This window comes from Nicotiana tomentosiformis, chromosome 7 (genome assembly GCF_000390325.3).
Source record: "Nicotiana tomentosiformis chromosome 7, ASM39032v3, whole genome shotgun sequence".
NCBI lineage: Eukaryota > Viridiplantae > Streptophyta > Magnoliopsida > Solanales > Solanaceae > Nicotiana > Nicotiana tomentosiformis.
Genome location: NC_090818.1, coordinates 69,112,597 through 69,118,422, shown reverse-complemented (window position 1 = coordinate 69,118,422; position 5,826 = coordinate 69,112,597). Strand labels below are relative to the sequence as shown.

The window sequence follows — 5,826 nt, the reverse complement described above, 5'->3', positions numbered from 1 at the left end:
TTGGAATGGTTTTAACCGTCCCAATAGAGTCAAAAGGCTTTTGGGATACTTTTGAAGAATAACTGTTCCAATAGTATAATAACCGTTACCAAAAGTAAATATATGGAGACGGTTTGTAAAGAAGATACGATAGAGTTACCTCTGGGAACGGTTTGATAAAATAAAAGTATATTGGAACGGTTTGCTTTTCCCTCCTTACTTTCCCTCCTACATATTTATTAAAAAAACAAAATAAATGACCCCACTAATGTTTTAATAACTCTTTAATATAGAAATGTTCCGTCACTCTCTCTAAACTCTCAAAACCTTGAAGACCGTCTATCTCAGCCTCAACCTAGAACACATCACCATCGACGAACTCTGTCGGCCAGCTCCGGCGAAGGACGACAACTGCCGGTGAATGACGACCAGTTTCGGCTAACATACGAGCAATCTCCGAGGTAGGATAAACCTTGAAGACATCGTCTCTCTCAGCCTCAACCTAGAACACATCGACCTCACCATCGACGAACTCTGTCGGCCAGCTCCGGCGAAGGACGACAACTATCGGTGAATGACGACCAGTTTCGGCTAACATACGAGCAATCTCCGAAGTAGGCTATCGATTTTTCCCCTGTTTGATGTTTGTATAACTATTTAATTTTCGCTTTCTTTTTCCCCTTATGTTTTCGTTATCTGGTAATAGTTCTGATAAACACATTATTTTGCTTCTACTTTGTTTTGTGTTACATGATACATTTGTGATTTCTAGTTTGCAAAATTGGGGGATTTATTTGTTAGATTTTGATTTTTTGTTTGAAACCATGAGATTTTCTTTGTTCGATGTTTGCTATCGATGTTCGATCTTCGCTGTTCGTTGTCTTAGTTATTCAGAAAAATCATTTTGCTTCTCCTTTTTTCTTTCTCTGGTAATATTTTTTATAAACACATTCTTTTACTTCTGTCCGATTATGCTTGTGCTGCTTTCACTTAAAATTGTATGATTCGTTCATGTCTGTGCTTTAGTCTAACGGGTAACTGTTTGCCTTCACGTCTATTAGACATTGGGGTTATTCTTCTCAGCAAATTGCTTGCCTTTCTAAATTTTCTTGCTTGGTAAAAATGATGTTATCTAATCCTTAAAATCCATCTAATAAACCTTCGGAAGTAGAGCTTTTTCGACTTATAGGTAGTTCTTCAATCATACTCTCATAGTTGTAATTAATAACTTAGTGCAAAGAACGAAAAGCTATAAGCATTCTGTTCTAGTTGTAAACTATTGAGGTCTTTTCTTTATAATTACGACCTAGGAACTTAACTTACCCATTTTCAATTACATATTTTTTGTCCAATTTTATTATGTTATTTGGTCACAGTATGTCCCAGAATAGTAGAACTTTCCTAGAACAGTGAATATCCAAACCTCTTTCTAACCTCAAGTCCTTAAACTATTATATGTACAGTAAACTTTTAAGCAAATGAAAGGGACTATGGATAGAAGACATGGAAACACCTCAATTACAAGCAAATGAGTAGACTGTTTCTAACATAATTATTGCTTCATGTCATGTAATAGCATAATAATTGCATTATGGTGAAAGCAAGTTCATCACAGAGTGATCCTATGAATCTTTTGGAGAATAGAGCTCCTTTGGAGTAAAGCAATGATGTTACAGTTAGAGATTAAGAATTAAATTGTCCCCTGTCCTTTATCTAAAAGAAACTTTTAAAGAGTTGAAGTTATCATGAATAAGTGTATTAGTATCTGTATGAATACGAGCGTATAGAAGTACAACTTGTCCACCCAAAAAAGGAAAAAAATTATATAACTAAAAATAGAAAGAAAAATAAATCTAGAAGTTCAAGTGCTCAACTGAAAGGATGGTTACTAGAAAGTTGATTCATTTTGCAGTTTCAGGTTCGCTAAGTAGTATCTGAGATAGTTTTAGATGCCTCATCTTATTTATGAAGACGATAATGTGCAGTAATTGTTTGAAAACTGTGACATGCATTTGGAAAATGAAGTGGTGATGTCCCTACTTGTCTTTGGTTGCCCCCTTCCTCATGTCTTTCCTCCTCTCTTGGACATCATCAAACCTTTGCCTTCTTATTTTTTCTCAGGGTGCTGCTCGCCAATTAGCTACACAGAGAAAGAATATAGAGGTCGTTGAATCTGTTGGTGTAGCAGGGAAATCTGATCCCGATAGGAAAGTCAAGTACTTCACACTGGAGGTAAGTGTGCTTTTTCCTTTCTCCCACAACATAGTATCTAGCTGCTTTTCTCGATGAGTGTTGAGTACAAAGGGCCAGTTAAATTTGCAAGCGAAACTGCAAATTGTGACATTGTAATCTCTATCAAAATAAAGGTGGAGAGATGTGATGTATCTGAGCGTGTTAATAAATGGAATGCTATTTTGATGATATAGTATACTTTTATTGATGTGTTGAAATGCTGCATAATGTGGTTACATAATGTGGTTACGGCCGAGTGCACCACCATTCCTTCTGCTAGCCCTTCTCATCTCTGCCGTTTGCCCCCCCCCCCCACACCCCCCACCCCCCAAAACCCCCAAATATGGAAAATGAAGGGCCATATTTGTTCTGGTCAACTTGCTGGTAATTGAGGCATAGTAGTAGTTGTTGTAGGAGTTCTTCATCCTCAGTTTCTTGTCCTGTCTGATGAGTGTTTAGAATTTGGTCTCAATACATCTTCTAAACAAGATTCTGCTCATTTATTAGAATTGGCATTTGTGACTTTATATTCATAAGGGTTATTAGATGTGCATGAGTGATAGTATATGGTATGGTATGTATATCGTTGTCTTAGAGTATATATTCAGATCCTGCTTGTTCTCTCTCTTTCTCTCTCTCTCTCTATCACACACACACACACACATATTGGATAGGCATGCATTAGGCAATAAGCTAGTTCCCTTTCTATGTTAAATGCTTAATTCTGGCAAATTTGTAGAAGAAACCAAAAAAGGTAGAAAACCAGAACTAGAAGTAGTAACTCATACAACTTAGAGTCGCCGGTTTAATGCAGCTCAATTGATTTTATTACATCTTCATACCTGCTGTTTAAATTAGATATACCAGATGAATATAGGTACTTAGACATATAAAAGGATACTGGCAGTTTGCTGGGAAAGAGATTAAGGAATCATAAGTTTGCCATACATATTATTTTGCTATACTTTGTACCTAAGATAATATCATATTAATTTGGAACCTAAAGAATAAGCCCCTATGTTTGCCCAGCAAAAAGCTTCGTGATATTATTAGGATTGCCACTTTACGGACAAGGCTTTCTGAACTTATAGGTTATTTGTTGATCGTTCAACCCAGAGAATTGTAGTTCTAAGAATACAGCTTCTAGTAGAGGGTAAAAAAGAAATGAACTTAACTACATCATCTTTCAGATGACACAAGACATATCAAGTTGTGCTTAAAAGCAAAGCTAACAGCAGAAGGTGCTTAAGCTATGTATATACACCTTTTTATATGTCAATTGTACATCTCCGTATGTATGGAGACATTAATCAATTTCTGATGAAAAGCTAGGACAAACAGATATATTTATATGAATATCATTGATTCTGCCAACATCTCTTGAGAGCTATACCATTAGATGCATTTTTAAATAAAAATATTGATAAAGCTCCAGTACACCATTCTCAACTGTGAAATTAGTACATGTGTTTCTTCCACTTCTGTTTCCTTATCCACAATACATTTAAAAGTTTGATATGCAAAAGAGTTTGCCATAATCTTGACCTAGAATATATGACGTGTGTGTTTATGCCAGGGTTGTGAAAAGCGAGAAGCGAAGCGTAGCGACCCCTTACCCGCTTCTGTTATATGAAGCGACTCAGTTAGACAAAAGCGTGCGCTTCTTCTTCTTCAACAGAGATTCAGCGACAACAGGTATGCGATGATTTCTTCTTCCTTCTTCCTTCTTCCTTCTTCCTCCTCCTTCTTCTTCTTCCAAATAGCACCGAAATGCTGGCGAATTTTTTTTTACCTTCGGTTCTTCTTTCTAAGTCTTCTCCTCTTTATATAATGCTGATCTTCTAACATTCTTCTGCTGATCTTAATTTTCAAGTATTTGCATTATTTTTTATGGTACACACTGATAAGATTGTGGCACGTCATTAACTTAAAAAAATTCATTGTTCTTGCTAAATCTAATAGCCACTATTTGTTAAAATTTACTGGTGTGACATACACTGAGGGCTTGTGAGAAACTTTGTAAATCTAACCATGTTCAAGTATTGCTTGTTTCTGAGCCGTAGTATGTTCAGTTGTTGGTTGTAATGTTGTTTTTCGTAATAGCATATTCTGCTGTTTTTTTGGTTCAATAGCTGTCAGACTTAATATTGTTTAGGTGATGCTGTTTTGTGATGTAATAATGTTCAAAGATGTTAAGGCATATTGTATTACTTAAAAAAAAAAGACCGGAGAGTTGTTTTCTTTGGTTTGTATGTTGCGGATTCTGGTTTGTTGTGTGTTGCTTAAAGTACAGCTACTCATCTTGTGATTTGTGGATGGATCTTAGGTTCTGCATGAAAATTGTATCATGTTTTGAGCAGGTTGAAAATTTTGGGATAGTCGTATTTACAAATGATGTTTTGAGCAGGTTGAAAATTTTGGGATAGTCATATTTACAAAGGAAACTCTGCCGAAAAATCAAAGAATTTAGAGAGTGAAAAAATTTTCGAGTTATCAAATTGGCCATTCAATTACTTTGTGATTCAATTATCCTAAAAATTTTGTTTAATTATTTTTCATTGTCTTTTGTAGGTGCAGCGATTGCGGATGAAAGTAGTGACGAAGACCTTACTTGAGTATTGTTGATCGTTGTTAAACTTTCTATTATTATGTTCAAGGATATTTTAGTTTAGAACTTTTTGTATGCAAACTCATTTATTTTGAATTGTTGATCAAACAATTTATTCATATTTTGTTTTTGTATATGGATAATGCTAGTTGGATGTTTTAATTTTATTTCGTGGTTTATATAAGTTATGGTGTAAATAATTTCTTAGAATAAGAAAATATTTCTCATTTTGCTTCCATAAATATCAGAAATTATAATTTGTTGCAATAGAGAATATAACCGTTCCAATAGACCTAGCAAATAATAAGAGCAGCCCCTAATAGCCGTTACAATATGTTATAATATCCGTTGCAATAAGTTATTGATAATTGTTCCAATATATTACAAACACCATTGCAATATATCATGAAAATCGTTGCAATAGACTTAAAAAATCGGCTGTATTATTATAATAGAACGGTTTATATCCGTTCCAACAGAAAAGAAAACCGTTCCTATAGATAGAACAATGGTAGCAGTCCAAACCGTTACAATATCCCTATATATGGAGATGGGTTTTAAACCGTTGCAAATAACCGTTCCGATAGGCCTATTGTAACGCTGAATCCCAGAATGCGTCCAAATCCGTCCCAATAGCCCTATAGGGACGGTTAGTGTATCTACGGCAATGGTTTTTGAAGGGTTGCCATAGCTGTAATTTCTAATAGTGTGTCTTGCTTAACCTCGAGTGGGGGAATTACCCCTTAGGCATTGACTCTTATGTGCCACTTGTGAAATGTAAAAAGCCGTGTACGCGAGGTGACGAGTACGTACTCGGGCTTATACGTGCAAAAATTTATTGAATTAAAGTCTTAGGCATTATTGTGTAGTAAATTGAGAAATTGTAAAAAATTATTAAATCATCTGTTTGCCATGCCTAAATCCTTATTGTTGAATTTGTTTTTATATGATAATTTGATGTGATTGTTACTTGAAATATTTATCAAATTTCGTGAGTATTGTTGGTT

The 5,826-nt window shown here is 35.1% G+C and overlaps 1 long non-coding RNA gene across 1 annotated transcript; it reads left to right on the top strand.

Annotated features, from left to right (window-relative positions):
• Positions 1-267: 267 nt before the first annotated feature.
• Positions 268-4,986, top strand: LOC104088768 (uncharacterized). The gene is made up of 4 exons (XR_011409813.1): positions 268-593; positions 2,101-2,211; positions 3,788-3,906; positions 4,783-4,986. It is a non-coding gene; the product is annotated as an uncharacterized lncRNA (long non-coding RNA).
• The last annotated feature ends 840 nt before the right edge of the window (positions 4,987-5,826 follow it).